Source organism: Cimex lectularius, unplaced genomic scaffold (assembly GCF_000648675.2).
Source record: "Cimex lectularius strain Harlan isolate CLEC.00 unplaced genomic scaffold, Clec_2.1 scaffold32, whole genome shotgun sequence".
NCBI classification, from domain to species: domain Eukaryota; kingdom Metazoa; phylum Arthropoda; class Insecta; order Hemiptera; family Cimicidae; genus Cimex; species Cimex lectularius.
Genome location: NW_019392689.1, coordinates 1,798,544 through 1,816,517, shown reverse-complemented (window position 1 = coordinate 1,816,517; position 17,974 = coordinate 1,798,544). Strand labels below are relative to the sequence as shown.

Sequence of the window (17,974 nt, the reverse complement as noted above, 5' to 3'; positions counted from 1 at the left end):
GAAATACTTACAAATTTGCTTTTTTTTTTTTTTTTGCAAAAACACTAGCATCCCAAGGTTTAATATAACCTCGTAGTTGAAATACACTCATAAAATAAATAAATAAATAAAGAATGAAACACTAGTTTTATGTGTTTTCCATAGTCATTATCTATATTTGTGTTTAGCCTTTCCTGATTGTCCGCCTATTCTCGCAGTGTTTTCCTTCTTCTGAATACTCATTGAAATCTCATCGCGCATCATAATGGGCGTGGTTTTGAATTGCTGTCACTGAAATGGAATTTTATGAAAGTTGTATATTTATATATTTAATATGTTATATATTTAATATATTTTTTGTTAACATGTAATTCTTCAAATTGTAGGAATTTAACGGATTATCTAAGTGGAACATTTGTACTGTTTCGGACAGATTTGAATAATAACGTTTTCTTTAATATTAAATCGTGAAGTCCTAGATTGTGGGCTAGTTTGATGTTCATTCTCGTTCGTTTTAGCTGGATATTCTTCGACTATGTAATTGATCCGTAGTGAATCGGAACTAGATAGTTGTGCTAGGAATATTAATTCTACTGCTAGTGGAATTGAGAAGTATTGCCAAGAAAATATATTCCGATAGAGGGTAAGTACTTTTTTAATGAAGAGGAATGGAAAATCTAAAAAAAATCTTAGGTTTTACCCATTATAGTTGTAGTATAAACTAGAGTTAAAAATAAATCCACCCTAACCGACCTCATGGAATTTTAATATGATATTCTGGATGCTTTTGAGGGTAGAAAGCAAATTGATGTTATCTACACCGATTTCGCGAAGGCTTTCGACTCTGTTTATATTCCACCCCTGGTTCGAAAACCTAAACTTGGTGTTAGTGGTACATTTTTAAAATGGTCAGAGAACTATCTGTCTAATAGAGATCAAATCGTCTCAAATCGAGCTCGTGCTCAATCAAAATCTATTGATGTTACCTCCGGAGTCCCTCAGGGTTGTCACATTCCCCTCTAATGTTCAATTTGTTCTTTAATGACATCTCAAAATGCTTTAAATGCAGCAAATTTAAACTATTTACTGAAGACATGAAATGTTACAATGTGATAAATTCTAGCCTATATTGTGATAAATTGCAATGTGATATTAATAATCTTACATCATGGTGTGATAGATTACTATCACACTGGTGCTCAATATAAAGAAATGTTATTCCTTTAAATTTTATTTATTAAAAAAAACCTATTTATTATTCTTATTGTATAAATGATGTAAGTACTTGATAGTATAAAGGACTTAGGTGTTGTATTTGACCACAAACATTCATTTAACTTACATGGACGGAAGAACGAACACCTATGACTTAATTTTCCTATTCAAAATTGTGAACAACCAAGTTGTCACCATATCGTTAAATAGAATTTATTTAAATGTTTTGTGGCAAAAGTACAAGGAATACCAAATTATTTTTTATTCCCTTTTAGTATTGTAATTATTTCTATTATGCCCCTATAGAAAGAGCTTGTCGTCTTGCTAACTGTAATGACATTGATTTGTTTTGTGCCTATATCAAAAATCAGGCATTTATTTGTAAATTACAATTAGCACTGTATTGCTTTATCAAAATGGCCAAGCGCCGTGTATACACAATAAATAAACACTTACAAATGCGGTATTATTGATGATTTTAATCTAAAATAAAAACAGGGTATCTCTTCTACATTTAATGAGTACAATAGCTTTTTTGTTATTTGCAGAGGCCCTTACAAGCGAAGGTTTTACAAAGTAAACGGGTAGGAGAGACGAGTTGGACGTGACATGTTTCTCTTACTTGAAGGAAGAGAGCCGACAATGATAGTAATTGCCCCGAGGGCTTTGATAATGGAAGTTAAACGACGATTGAAGCCTTCGGAGCGGATTGCCCTGACCTCGTCCCTTGACCTGAGAGGGTTCGTAAAAAAGATTTTTAGTCCATGGGTGATGCGCGCACTCTCGCTGTGCTGTAAAATGTCTCTAGGGACCTGCTACGTAACGCTCAGACGTTGAATAGCAATTTCCGCCTGCGGCCCAATTCTCTCCAGTTACGAATTGAAAATTTACTCCATGGGATGTGACATGGTCAATTTGTTAGACTACTTTTGTATTTTTATTAACGCATGTTAAAGCGATATATTTTTTTATTTGGCTAACGAATTTTTACCCTTTTTTTTAAATTGTCTGTTTTGAAGATTCTCACTATAATTTCAAAACAATCTAACGTAACTTCTTTGTCGATAAGATAGAATGGAAAATCCTGTACCCATTCTTTTAACCAAGACTCGTTTTCCAATGACCTATATCTTCCTCATCATAAAACCTCCATATTTGAGAGGTCCCTTCATAGCTCGAGCTACAAAACTCTGGAATTCTCTTTCCTTGCCAATTCGCACAACTGTCTCCCATACCTCTTTTAAATACAACACCTCATCTCCTTCCAAACATTGACAACATAGTTCACAATATTATTAGGTGCTTTTGCTACATTACAAAGCGTGTTACCTTCCTTTTCTCAACTTTTAAGTTTACTTATTACTTGTGATTATGTATTATTGTGTACTTATCTGTAGAGACCGGATTTTTATGCAGTTGCATATTTTGTTTGCCACCACATACGACCGAGGAAATCAATTATCTATCCGAATCATGTATCTAGGAACCTGTAAGTTAAATTTTATAAAGCATATTTTTGCATATTTGAAGGATTTTTAAGTAAAACGCATTTATCTCACAAAATATTTAAAATATTTTGGTTTTCGAGGAAGCTTAAAAAAATATGTAAAAAAATAACAAGTTGACGAAAAGTCAGTTTAATTCCAAAAGACTGTAGGAATACCGACAAAAGTATATAAAACCCTTCATAGGTCTTATTTAAATTATTCAATTTTCTTACAAATTTTAAGTAACCGTAGGCACAATTTCGCGAAAGACAATTTAGAGAAGTACTTGTTTATTAATATTAATTATATTCAATTAGTGTAAAATATATAATTTAATTATGTAAGTGAGAAAACATTTTTGCTAAATGTAAATAAACTCTAGGGGGCGTCGTTGGCCGCATCGGTTTAGGCATTGACCCAGCGCTCGTCACTGTAAAGTAAAGGTCGCGGGTTCGAATCCAGCGGCCCCGCATTCGAACCCGCCATACTTACAAATGGGCTGTTTTTCGAAAACACCGGTTACTAAGTTACAGGATGTAAGTTAGTATGTTGGCACGAATTGAAGCGTGTCATTTGTTAGTACTTTTCGAGTGCATAGATAGCATTTTGAATGAAAGAGTTGATTAATTTTCCTTTTTATTAACTTTTGGCATCTTACAATTTAACACCAGAACAAACAACAAGCCTTCAATGACAAAAAAAAAAAAAGAGGCACCCCGGGAGTTCACATAACCTCTAAATACTTGTGAATTTTAATTATTTTTAGTTTGAAAGAGTTTTAATATCTTTTTCGTTTAATTATCTATATTTCTGTTTAAAGTTACTATAATAAAAAAAGTTTACTGCGTATCATTGCATATTTTAACGTTTTGATAATGCATCTTATTGCATACTTCAGCTTGCAACTGTACATTTTATGGTGGCATATATTGGCAATTTTTACTACATAAAAATCTTGTCTCTGCTTATGTCACTATGTTCGCAAAAGACAGAAAAATCTTTATTGTTTATTCACTAAATTTTTATTGATACTATTATTACTACTTTTTACAGTTTATACTATGTGATTTAGTTCAACTTATTTCACTTTACGTGTACGTCAAACCTTCATTAATTCAAGTGCCAGATATATAAAGATTTTTGTGACCTTATTGTTATTATTAGGGGACTCTAGTAGAATAATATATTTTCTCTCTTAATTTTATTGTCTGTGCAAAAATTCAATGCGCAAGCTACATTGGTGCCCATTCATTGCAAAGCTTTTTTATGTCAGAAACCAACATCTTATCTACTTTAGGAACTAGAACTCATTCTATAACCACATTTTTGTATTATAACTAAACTATTATAAAATTATTGTAGAATCTCCTTTTCGGTCTTGCTAGACCTTAGCATGTCAACTTCTTTTGGAATTGGTTATAACCTGTTTATAGAAGTAGGGCTCAATGGTACTCTCATTTTTTAAAAATTATAATTCATTGTAAAACCTCCTAATTGTGCTTGAACTCTGAAAATAAGAGTATGTAATCAGGAATATTTTTTATCCTCTATACATGTTAATTTCTTTCGGAGACCGTGTTAGAACTGAATAGTTCGCGATTTTTGAAAATATAACTCATTTTCATGATCAACAACCTTCTATTTTTGCTTAACTCAATGTAGAACCTGCTTTTGGAATGGGAACTCATGTTCAGTACAATCTCTTAATTATGGTTGAATTCAATGTATAATCTGCCATTTGAGTCAAAACTCATTGCTATAACTCAACCTATAATCTGATTTTGAAATTGCAACTCATTGTACTATCTCTTTTTTTTAATGATAAAACTCAATTTAACACCTTACTCATGTAACAAGAACTCATTATAAAACTAAAGTATAGTGATTGAACTCAATTTTTGAAGATTTCGAAGAGAAATCATCTCAGTTTGGATTTAATTCTTGTAAGAACTTGTTAGGGCGTTCGCTCTATCATTGGCCTCTACTCCTCCATATCTTGGGACCCAACAGAAGGTGTCTTTTATTTGCATACCTAATTTATTTAGTTTAGTTTTGAAATTCAGCACCTTCTTTGAGCTAATGATGTTTGAGCTTAGTGCTTTGATGACTACTTGGCTTTCTGGTATAATAGCTATATTCTTGTTTTTTTCCCTTTGTTCAAATTGAACCATGTTCATTCTATGTTATTTACTAATGCTGAATATTAAATAAACTTCTCTTACGACCCAATGTTAAGCATATTTTTAACTATTAATAACACTCTTTACTATTAAAAAATGTACTAAATTTAGCCATTCTCAATTAATTACAAACAATTTTTTGGAAATAAAAAATTTCTGAGACAGGCGGGATTCGAACCCACAACTTTCGGCTAAATATGCCGCTGCTCTACCACTTGACTTCGATTGCCTATGTCACAACCATCCCATTTCGACTCCCCCTAGATTGTAGTACAATCGTTAATAAAAAGTATTCCTACACGAAGCCGTGATTTGCTTACAACTGGAATAAACAGGGAGTCGAAATGAGTTTGTGGCGTTGGCGATCGAAGTCACGGTAGCTCAAGTGGTTGAGCACCGGCGTATTTAGCCGAAAGTCGTAGATTCGAATCTCGCCTGTGATACAAATTTTTCAGTTCGAAAAAATTGTGTATAATTAATTGAGTATTTATATAATTAACCATAAGCTGATAAAAATAATTTAAAAAATTTAGCCTTTCTTTTTCTACTGAAGTATAATCTCATGTTTACCTTTTGTATTAGGACACAGAATATAACCTACTTTATTCTGAAACGTGTGAAAAATATCACTAGAAAAAGCGTTTTTATTTTTGGTTCTCCAGAATTCAAAACGTAGTTTTTGACAAGCAAAATAGATTTAATTGAAAAAAACTCTTCTCACTTATCGGATATTTTATCTTAATGAAATTTTACCGTTGTTTATTTATTTTCAGGTATTGTGTAATCGATTGCGAAGATTTAAAATGTACACTGTTATTGATATTTTAATCCTCTTCAATTCAAAAATATCATTTAAACAATAATACGTCTCGTTGACTTGCCCTTATGACTAGAATAAACTGAATTTATATATGCGAAAACTCCAGCAATGTTTTACCTCTTTAATTATCACATCGTGCTTATTTCTAAAGCAAATTCAGAGAAGTGACACATTTTCATTTGGCTAATGTACGGGAGAGCAGACTGCAGTGCACATCGCTCATAATTTGTACGACTCTATGTGTTTGGAGTTAATAAGTATAAATAACTCAGTATACCTCTGAGTTGTCGCATCATTGACTTCTTCCCAAACTTTACTTTAATAATTTATGCAATCAGGTTTAGAGAAGTGTGTATATTTATTAAAATGAGGATATTATATATAACATAGGACTAAATGGAATATTCGATTTCCTACTCTATTATAGAAAGTTTGAATGTAAATGTACACATTTATCCAGTTGTATTGATACTGATCTGATTAGTAATATTCAACGATTTTTTTTTCTCCTATTTTATATTATTCATTTTAGTATGCACAATGTGTTCGTTTTAGATGGCCCGGCTTAATTTCTCTTGGACTGATAACGTTATCGAAAAACAAAAAAATAGGTTTCGTGGTCCGCTTGACCAAATAAATTCTTTTCAATTAATTAAGGTTTTGGTTGAGATAAAAAAGATGGGGTTGACGTGGGAAGTTAGTGTCCGACGGATCGAAGTCACAATTGCTAAGTGGTAGAGCAGCGGCGTATTTAGCTGAAGGTCGTGGGTTCGAATCCCGCTTGTGACAGTGACTTTTAACAGTGATTGGATTTATTGTACGGTTATGTACTCGTTTATGAGTGAATAAGTGAATTCCATTGATTCCACATTTTCATTTTGTCTAAAGTACGCACTGATAGTGTGATTCCCTATGCCACAATCGTTCATGGCCTATCCGCGGTATAACAGCTCCTTTCTTTGCAAGGGCATTCGTTCTCTCATTGCTCCTTACTCCCACCTGTCCTGGGTCAGCAAAAGGTGAACTTTGCATACCCAATCTGTTTAGCTTAGTTTTGCAATTCAGCACCATCTTTGTGCTAATGGTGTTTTAATTTATCGCGTATTTGGTTCCAGGATTGAATACTCCTGCTCGTGTAACTTCTTACGTTTTAGATCCGACAGTGTTCCAGAAGATGGTGCCGTTCTCATCGGAGGGGCCTGTTAATCAGGTTCCTTGATGAACTAGTACTCACCAGTATTCTATAAGCACAGAACGGAGGATAGAATAGCTCTTAAGGGTGCAATATACCACACACCCCGATTAATACAACTTCGTCTACATCTAACGTTATTATCGTAGGTGTGAATTTAAGTGTAGAACATGCTTGGGTTCTCTGGCAACCATATTTTTACTCGTATAAATTCGTAATAGACACTTTAGCTGTAAGGTTTTCTTTCAAGTCAGAAGGGGGGATATAATAGCTCTTCCTTGAACTTAGGAACAAGTACGCCGGTTTTGGTCTTGTCTTTAGAGACGGGTCCAAGACTGGCGATGGTGTGGCCTGTGCCGTGTATAGCAAAGGAGTGGCCACCTCCTGGTCGCTGCCCCCCCCCATTGCAGCATATACACGGCAGAACTGTACGCGATTTGGCACGCTCTCGAGGCGGTGCGGACCGAGGAAGGATCAGCCTTCCTCGTATGCACCGACTCTCTGAGCGCTGTCTGGGCCCTGCGGGACGGGTTCTCTTTGGACCCTCTCGTCGTGCTGTTGATGGAAAAAATCGCCGAGTTGAAGCGCTTCGGAAAAACGGTGGTTGTTGTCTGGATCCCCGGATACGTCGGGCTGGAGGGTAATGAACGTGCGGACGAGGCGGCAAAGGCCGGGACGTCCAACCCTCCAGACCGGACCATCGCGACCAGGCCCTCTGACGCCAAGCTAGCAGTAAAGACCATGATAAAAGAAAGATGGCAGCGTCAGTGTGCCGGGTCGTCCGAGAGGCTTTTGCGCGTCAAGAGCACGATTCGTATATGGCCCCCCGAGAACCTGAGCCGGAAACAAGGAATCGTCCTAACGCGATTAAGAATAGGCCATACACGGTTGACACACGGCCACCTGCTCTTGGGCCAAAGCCCGCGCAGGTGTCCCTTATGCAGAGAAAGGTTGCTCGATGTGTCCCACATACTGGAAACATGCCATGCCTTGGCTCCCTACAGGGAGCGCGTAGGCATGCCATCCAATCTGAAGAAGGTACTCGAGCACTGCAGCGGGTTTCAGGGTCCCCTGTTCCGATTTTTACGGGAAATTGGGTTTTTTTATTGTATATAGTATGTCTCATGTGTTGTGTGTCTATATGTTTGTCTGAGTGCATGTATTTATTAGCATGAATGGCGAGGGGTGAGGGTGAAATATAACATCATCATCGCCCCTCGAACGATGAGAGCGTATGAGTATGTGTTCGGGGTCGATGGCGGAATATTTATAAAAGTACTCCATCGACCCCAATCTAGTTTAGTTCGAGTATAGGTCGGTGGAGGAATATCAAGTACTCCACCGACCAAACGGAATGAGTGTATTGTATGGATGTATTTATGTGTATGAATGTATTTATCTGTATGAATGTAGTGTTTGTAAATAGAAGTGTAAGTAGAATATTGACTTGACTTAGCTTGGGGCTGAAATGACCCAGATGTCGGAAGCCCCAGTAAAAAAAAAAGAAAAAAAAGAAAAAAAAAAAAAAAACCTCTAAAGGGCGCAGTATATAACACACCCCGATTAATACATCTACATCTAAGGTTATTATTGTAGATGTGAATTTAAGTGTAGAACATGCTTGGTTCCCCAGGCAACCATATGTTTTCTCGTATAAATTTCATAATAGACATTGTAACTGTAAGGTTTCAAGTCAAAATGGGGAGTACAGTAGCTCTAAAGCATAGTATATCATCACTCGCCCTGATTAACACATCTACATAGCATCAATGTAAATTTCTAAGTAATAAATTGTTGCAAATTTGTAGTATTTTGATTTAATAACTGCATACTTGTTTTGTCTGGTTTGTATGTGTTTTTAATGAAATAAAAACATTTCAAGTATTTATTATGAAATCACAAACAGGTAACACTCGACTGTGACATTGTCTTTTTATAGAAAATGATTCTCTCCACTCGTCACACGAGTTTATAGACTCGATAAATTATTATTAATTGTTCCATCGATCTCGTGGAATCTCGAGTCCCTCTCAATAAAGCGATAAGATCAGTTAATTACGAGAAAATATGACAGTGTTTACTAAATTTGATATCAAATGCAAACATACGGCGTCATCGATAAAATTGACTAAAAGACCCGTTGAGATACTGGCCTAGCTGAGATTATAGGAGGGAGTTAAACAAGGGAGTTGAGCCTTTTGTAACAAGTTGACCCGGCTGGGATTAAATGCAGACAAACGACGTCCAAGGAGACACTAGTAAAATCTCATGAGTGATGTTACACTAACTGTGGAATTGAAATTTCTTCCCAATTAGATTCCTTGTTCCCGAGTAATTCTCGGGTAAAGATAATACAGAACTTAAAAAACTTAAAATTTTGAAGTACTACGTGATAAATATTTAATGTTCACGCCTGCTTACTGATCTTAGATAGTTCTTTCTTTGAGAATAAATTTCACGTTATCTTTTTTCAATTAATTTAAACCCTACGTTTTTCAAGTTTCAATTTCAGATAGTTGGACTAGTTGTGCTGAAAACTTCGTAATGATTTTCTGCCTCCCAGTTAGAGACTCTGAAGGGGATAGTTGTCAATTCCGGTCGGTGTTTACAAATTGAATTAAAATGTATGCTAGCGATTTTGGCTTGCAAATTGCCGAGTGTAATTCAGTGATCGATTATTTAAATTAATAAAATTAAATTTTTGTGCATTCGGTACTGGTTAAAAACTGACCTTTACACAGGAAAAGCTTTTTCTGTACAAATGTGTGGTGATTAGTGACCGTTTGTCGATGCTTATTCAGAAATCGTGAGATGCGGTCTGGTGTGATGTAGGTTTCAGAAAAACATTTTCTTTATCGTGCCAACGTTTCGATCTTTATTGAGATCATCTTCAGGGCATGGAATTTACAAACAGTGTTTAAATTTAACAAATACATGTAGGATATGGAAAAATGTGAATTTAGACAATGCAAAAAAATATTTTTTATATTCAATCAAAGTATTTCTACTCACTCAAAGTGTTTGTTTTCTGCGTAATCGTGCCATTCTAGCGTGTCCTATTGAGAATGCCAGTTAGCTATTGCTGTTTTATGTTTATATACATTGGATTTTGATGGGGTGGGGAAGGAAGTCGAATCTGTCAAACTTAAGCAGGAAAAATATATTTCACGGATTAACTGCTTTAAGAGTAAGACAAAATTATATCTTAATAACTCTAGTTCTGTATTTATTTTTATAAATATATACTTATTTTGTTGTAACTACAAGCATTATTGAACATAGACCTTTTTAACCGAAACATGCTTGATATTGTTTATATGCAAACTTAACAAAATGCAAAAGTTAACAGAAAGTTTTAAGAGTGAACCGAAAACGTCTAGAAAAACTGCAAACTGCGATACAAATTCGTATTTATTTTAGATATTGCTTCTATGGAATAAAAAACATGATTAAAAGAGACCATCAGGCTTCCACTACCATATGCTCGATGGTTGATTTTTTATTTAATTAAAACAAAATTAATAATGTGTGGTGATTAGTGACCGTTAGTCGATAATTATTCAGAAATCGCGAGATGCGGTCTGGTGTGATGTAGGTCTCAGAAAAACATTTTCTTTATCGTGCCAAGGTTTCGATCTTTATTGAGATCATCTTCAGGGCTCAAAGTGTTTGTTTTCTGAGTAAGTGAGCCATTCTTGCGTGTCGTGTTGAGAGTGCAAGGCAGGTATAAATCTCAACTTTTATCAGTACTTTCGCTCAAAACATGCTGAGATAATTGGGCCAGTATATTCTTTGATTGGCAAAGAAAATTACAAATTTTCAAGTATTTATTAGTACAACGTACGAAATTTAATTTAATTAATTAATATTTTGCATTTCTCTAGACTCTGAATTGTGTTTTTACAAACTTGAATACAGAAAAATTTTGCAGATTATTGTTTAGGAGAAAATTTCATTAACAGCGATACCTTTCTTTTAAATTAGCATTTATTTAAGCACTTTGACGTACTTTTTATTGACTAAAAATATTAAACATTGGACTAAAACGTCTGACCAATAAATATGAAAATGTGATAAGGATTGTCTTTGATTGCGACCAATGTGATGATTATAAATTATTTATTACTACATTATACAGTAGGGAGAACTTGAAAGAGAAAATGCTTATTAGCTTACGTTCGGAACTTTCACATGCAGGATTATTTGTTCAGAGAAGTCAAGAAAAAGCACCCCGAGAAAAAAATAAAACGTGGTCGGTTATCTGTAAGACCCTGGGTGTCTTCTATCTCACGGGAGGTCCACTAATCTCAATTATCCAATTCTAGACGTCGTCCTTCTTTTTCCAACAAGAATCTAATGGCATAAATTATTTCGTGACAGCCGAATGTTAAAGGTTTTCTAACCGCTGGGGAAAATTGTCCTCGTGGTTCTGTGTTTTTATTCAACACAATTTCATGAATAATTTTACAAGGTAAAAGGACAAAAAATAACACATTTGATGCTATGTTTTATGTATGCATTCTGCAATAACTCATTTATACGGTATACTAGATTAATTAAGAATAAGTCAGCTTTTATATGTATTCATACATTACATTTTATATATCTCAATTTATAACATTTTATTTTGAGTAAAAGAAAGAAAAATTTATCTTTCGTAATAGTCGCCACACGCATTGGATAATTACTAGCTTCAACGATTACTTACAATTAAAGCTAAGAGAAAATGTACTGCTTCATTTTAAATTGACGTTCAGAACCGTAAATTATGTGTTAAAGTAAATATCACGTCAATGTCAAAATAAATAGGCATTTTTAATAGTACGCTTATTTTTAAAAGTAGGGTTTATTGGATAATAACGGTATTTTTCATTTAACCTATATTAAATAGATTTAATGATCAATAATAGTATAACACCGGCAGTTTTATGCTATTCCACCCGTTTTTCTTCGGGCTTCATTAGCATTTTTCCGTCCGGAAACTTATGCGGAAAAAGCCCCAATCTTGCCTTTAGAAATAATCATTGACCATATGTGCAAGTTAATAATAATAATGTCAATAATAATTCACCCCTTACGTTTTTCTTTTTTTTTCAGGAAAAAATTCTATGGCCAAAAAGGCGGAAACCCTCTTCTAATTGGAGGGTTCGGTTATAAAAATTGACACCTTCCTCTGCGATATAATAAACAGGTAATCATTAAGTATATGATCATTATAACAGTAAAAACCATTGAAATGCGTAATATAACCGAGATAACTCATTTCTTTGTTTTTAATAAGCCGATTTTTCTTTCGATATATTTATATGGTAATGTATCGGAATGCGATATCGAAAAACATCCAAGGAATGTACTGCTTGGGTAGCTCAGCATAGTTTCCTCCCTGATGAAGAAATAGCAGTATTGCTTTGCCGCATCTTAAACTTAGTTGTGGACAACACTAGAAAATTAAGAAAATAGACTGTGGAACATATTGAAATGTGCTCGTTTAACCGCACATCTTCAGGGTTGATTGGGGGATTTCTGGATGTCCGCAGACGAATTTACCCCTCGCTTGCCTTAAGGCCTATGAGCTTTGCCAGCATTTCAAATTAATCCAGGGTCTCTTGTCCTGCTGCCTTAGTGCGACTTATGATTATGCCGTCAGCGTACGCTACATTATAGGACATTCTATTGTTTATTAATTAATATTTGGTGATCGTGAGATGCTGTTTTGTGGTTTAGAAAAAAGTTTCTTTATTGTGCCACACACTATTATTTATTGTGCCACACACTATTATTTATTGTGCCACACACTATTATTTATTGTTTCACCTGAATTGACCCTTATCTTATTCATTTGGCTATAAAGACGTATGAACCAGGTCCATCAGCTAAGTCCTATGGTGCTCCTACTAGTATGCGTTGTTTATTCCTACTTCAGGCTATCAATCTGCCTAAAAAGAGGGACAATTGCAGAATGGATTAAGTTTAAGACTCATGACTCGCGTGAACAACACCCATGTCGTTCTTTAGATATTAGCTGGATTTAGCTTGGCCATCAGTAAAAACCTTCTTCTTCTTATGCCTTCAAAAGAAACATACAATGCATGTGCTAACTTATGCCATTTCTAATATTTTCAAAGGTCTATTGAATCGGCAATGTCCAGTTAACAGATGTAGTTGGGCAGACTTCTTTGGCGATGTCTTTTGTTGCCTTCTGGTGTGGCTGGGGCACCCTTCCAGGCCAGTTTGTCATATATTTTAAAAGATTATTAGAATTTTTGAACAATTTATGAGTAAAAATTGGCCATTTACGTAGGGGCTGTTTTTAAGTGCGATTATTTGCCTGTTAGACAAGGTAGGAAAAATAATTTCGCTATAATTATGTCCGTTCTTTCTAGTAGCCAACCTTCACAGTTTACCCCTAAACGAGCTTTTCCACCATGAATGAAAACCGAATCGGTGATGAGTCGGCATTCCAGCGTGGATTTCTAGGAAAACTACTTTGAAAGGTATGGAGGTTTTAACGCTGGAAGGCACCCCGTGAGTTCTTCATTACAGGAGGGCGGTCATTATCCTTGGGCAAGGGGATTAAGACCCTTAATGAACCAACCAAGCTTAAATGTGTATTTTGGGAAGATGTAAAAGGAGAAAATATGTCGGAAAAATTTAACAAGTCGTTACTCGGATTTGGAGTGTATCAAGCTACGGCCAATTATATTTGTGTCGCACGACGTACCTTGATGGCAGGGTTAGACGAATAATTGGATTAACTGGTATCCGTTCTGACAACGGTTGTTTTCTTTATACGTAAAATTTGCCAATTATAACCGTATATTTTTATGCGCGTCGACTAAAACAAATACTTCTCCAACCAAACTTCGCCTAAAACCGATAAACAAATTTATAACGAATAAAACCATACAATATCGTATGGAGTTAGTTTACAACAAAAACATGCCTTTTTTGCGATAAATTAGTTTGAAAATTAAAAAAGAGATCTCAAACATCTACAATGAATACAAATGAACAGAATACAAAAGTAAACATACCTATGAAAGGGAAATGATTTAACTCTTTACAAGAAGAACAAACATCGTCGGTATATCAAAAATTTATTAGCCTAATTAGCTCTGAATACATGTTTTAACATATATTAAAGCCAAGAGCTAGTTCAGATAATATAGGTTTGTTCCAGTTCATAATCTGACCTACATGTTGATTCAAAGGAAACTCCATAAAGAGCGGATCAATTGTTAATAATTGAACGGGGAATAATTTTCTGCTCTAGCAGTAACACAGCCTTTTCCTAATTAAATTGATTTTGTTTAATTACAAAAAAGTAAGTTCATTTTCAATTCCTAACATGAGGACGCGCAGCAGTTCCTAAGGAAAATTAATACTTGTAACGTTGAGTAGAAAATTGGTCCTGATTGATAGAAGATGGGACGTGAAAATGATTAAGAAAGAAAACTAAATGAACGGCAGATTGTCGAAAAGTTTAAAGATATATACATTTATCTATTATATAATATATATATAATACTTAGATACATATATTATAAAACAGATATAACGTAAATAAAACATATGATTGTATTATATATATAAAATATTAATTATATTATATTGTAATATTATATATATATATATATATATATATATATAATACGCAATACATACTATATAGTATATAAAACACACACACACACACACACACACACACACACTATCTGCGTAGCTGTACGTACATGTGCGATTGGCATGCCAACAATTGAAAGAAGAACATTGTTCGGCGGTAGATTTACTAGAACTAAAAGGAGGGTTTCCTCAGATAGCCAATCTGCCATCAAAGTTCAAATATCATTAGCACAAAGATGGTGCTGAATTGCAAAACCGAACTAATCAGGTTAGGTATGCATCACCCCCTACTGGGTACCAGGACATGAGGGAGTAGAAGGTAACGAGAAAGCGGACACCCTTGTAAGAATAGGGGCTTCTATAGGCATGTAAGACCCGAGCCCAACTACTCCTACGACCTTTCGAATTTTCCCTCTTTTTACCATATTTTCAGGATCCGATTCTCGGTGACTTATGAAGTGGTGTACCTTTCGGTTGTTGGTAGTGATAAGGAGTTATTGTCCGAGTGGATCGTATTCACGATAGGTGAAGTAGTTAGAGCAGGGCCGTATTGAGCCGAAGGTCGTGGGTTCGAACCCCGCACGTGACACGAGCCTTTTCATCTCAACCAAGACCTTCGATAAAAATTATAATAAGTAATTAAAATATTTAATGCGGTCAATTATAACTACTAATAAAAACATATATGGTTTATCTAAAAATGGTCAACGGTATTTTTTTAATTAATTATTATTTTATTATTTTAATTAATAATTGTATAATTGTTTTCCTACAAAGAATGTGATTTATTCATCCATTAGGTAGATATCAATGAACGTCACCAGTAAATACACTTAAACGTTGATTACAACACTGGCCCCTTTCGAAGAGAATTTCATTGTAATCCTATCGTAAACAATGCCCAGTGACATAACTTTTCTAATTCAAAATCTAATGAATTCTTTGTGCCTTTCATCGATAAAATTCAATTAGTATTTGTTTCCGTCTTCCTCAGCTCGGTCGTAGATTAATCAAGCCGCTTGTTCGTACAAGTTTTCAATTAAGACAGGATTGTATCCAGGTCTTTTGCCAGTAGGATTCAATTTTCTTTTCCTCTCCATTTGTACTTACCTAACAAAAAATTGATCCGGAGGCTCGTTGGTAAAAATAAACGTCGTGTATTCGAGAAGGTTCTTATACTTTGGATTTTCATACGAAGAGTTTGTGGTTGCTCAGTTTAATATTTTGAAGATGAATTAAAATAATATACAGCTTCGTTTGAACTCCTTGTAACAGCTTGGTCGTTTCCGATATTTTAGTCGGCCTGTAGGCAGTTTTGGTCTATCACGTGACTGACACTTAAAAAGGCACTCAACTGACAAATAAAACAGATGATTGAATCAAAACATGAAACTTGTCTGACCGACAAAATCTGTGGGGTTATATTTTCGTCGTTTCATGTTCCGCTTATCACCATTTCTTTAGTTTTTCATGCGTTGCATGTAGCCATATGCCGCGTTGTTTTGGAACCATAAAAAAGGACACGGTTGACAAAATAACATACATACAACTACTAAATAACGCGAAATAAAGAACCGCGTCTAACAGATCAAAATGGTAGTAGATCATAGTCTATTCGTGCAAAGGAAATAAAGTATAGATCTTGGGTTACATATAAACTGGTTGTTAAGTCTCCTGTAGAAAATAGGAATGAGCTAATTCGCCTACTATTAGAAGCGAGAATTTAGGACGGTGTTTATTGTTGGTTCGGCTTGTCAGATTGGTTTTTCTTTCTGAATAAACATGTCTATTAAAACAGGTGAACAGTGCGTTTGGAGTTAGCACTCACTTATTGTTAGCCCTGAAGTTAAACACATAATTCTCTTTCAACTCACGGCCTGGGTGGCTAAAATTCATCTTAGCACTGTTTCGACGTTAATATCTTCCTTGAGGGTCCTAAATCGATTCGGCTTGCAAAAAGTAAGCTACGAGGGAATTTGTGTATTTTCAAATAATACGGAAACCCGGGGCAGGACGACGGACTTGAGTCAAAAGTTACTGTTTAATACTAATTACGTCATTATAACTAAACTTGTGAAATATGAAATGAAATATGCTGGGTCGTTCCCTTTACAATGTCTCAATGGTTAATAACTTGGCACTAGGGGCGTCGGTGACCGCAACGGTTCAGGCGATGACCGGCTCTCATCACTGTAAGGTAAAGGTCCCGGGTTCGAATCCAGCGGCCCTGTATTCGAAACCGGCGTACTTACAAATGGGCTTTTTTTCAAAATACACCGGCTTTATATGACCTCGGTTGTTATGCGAACACTTGTGTAAAAAAATTTGATATTTAGTACACATTACAGCGGCTGCGTGAATACCCTCAATATATCCATGGTAATAATGATAGAAATAGAAAATAACAAATTCATCGTTAGTACGGTTGCCTTGACTATTATTAAATATCTGTCCAATCTAAAAGCAAAAAATCTCTGCCGTAAAGCACTCCATCTTTTCTTATATTTAATTATATTTAACCCCAGTTCTTCAAATTCTGTTGTGCTTGGAAATTATTGTTTTATAACTGGATAATGAAAATTCTATGAAATCGTGTCTTTCAATGATGATTGTTCAAATTGTCCTTCCGCCCCTTTGGCATCTGGGTTATAGTTTTGTGATCATGATGGTGACTCGTTTCACCATACCGATGCGAGCAGAGTTTCTCGACAACACGATAATTTCCTGTTCAACCCTACTTGGGCCAAAATTATATCCACCATTTCCGTTGATGTATAATGAGGGGTGATAATTCCGCCCGTGCCAACTGCTAGCAATGGCTATCGGTTATAATAAATACGTTTACAAACAAGAAAGGAAACTAAGATTAATCGAACAAATAATTGGTAAAGTATGTTGGATGGTTGTGACGTAAATAGAGCGAGACTAGGTGGACCACATAAAAAACATAATTAACTTAAAATAATAATTAGAAGAATCCGCAGCAGTACCGTTCGAAGATGTATAATTCCGAAGCCCTTTGGACCGAAACGTACAGTTAAACATAAAAACATAGTTAGGTGGAAATTCAAGAAAGAAATGCAATCTTTGCTACTTATAAGTTACGTACCTACGAGATTCGCTTTTTGAAGAAACTTAGCGTAAGAATACAACCTTGTTCAACCCAAAAATTTACAAACGATAAAATAATATAATTAAAAAATGCTATTGGATTTTTTTTTTAAATTGTAACATACATTCTTGCACATTAAAGGCTAACCAGGAAGATCGAGAGCTATCGAAACGGTGGACAAAGACTGAATTATTTTTTAGCCCGATTGGATAAATGTGACAAGTTTGCACACTGTAGATTCTCGTTGGGCATGCTTTCACTACTCATCCTCGATTGCCATAAGCATTATAACTCGTGCTGTTAGAAGTTGCTAAACTTTACAATAAAAATGAGTCATGCATCTGTGAAATACTCAAAAAACAGACC

At 35.1% G+C, this 17,974-nt stretch overlaps 1 protein-coding gene across 5 annotated transcripts in view; it reads left to right on the top strand.

The window, feature by feature from the left end:
- LOC106671975 (beta-arrestin-1) overlaps positions 1–17,974 on the top strand; it is a 190,687-nt gene that overhangs the window by 59,055 nt on the left and 113,658 nt on the right. For 4 of the 5 annotated variants that reach the window (XM_024225878.1, XM_014403005.2, XM_014403003.2 and 1 more), the window contains one exon: positions 11,971–12,064. The exons of the other annotated variant lie outside the window; for it this stretch is intronic. The gene's annotated coding sequence lies outside the window, so the exon portion shown is untranslated. The remainder of the gene's footprint in view (positions 1–11,970; positions 12,065–17,974) is intronic. 5 annotated transcript variants of the gene reach the window in all.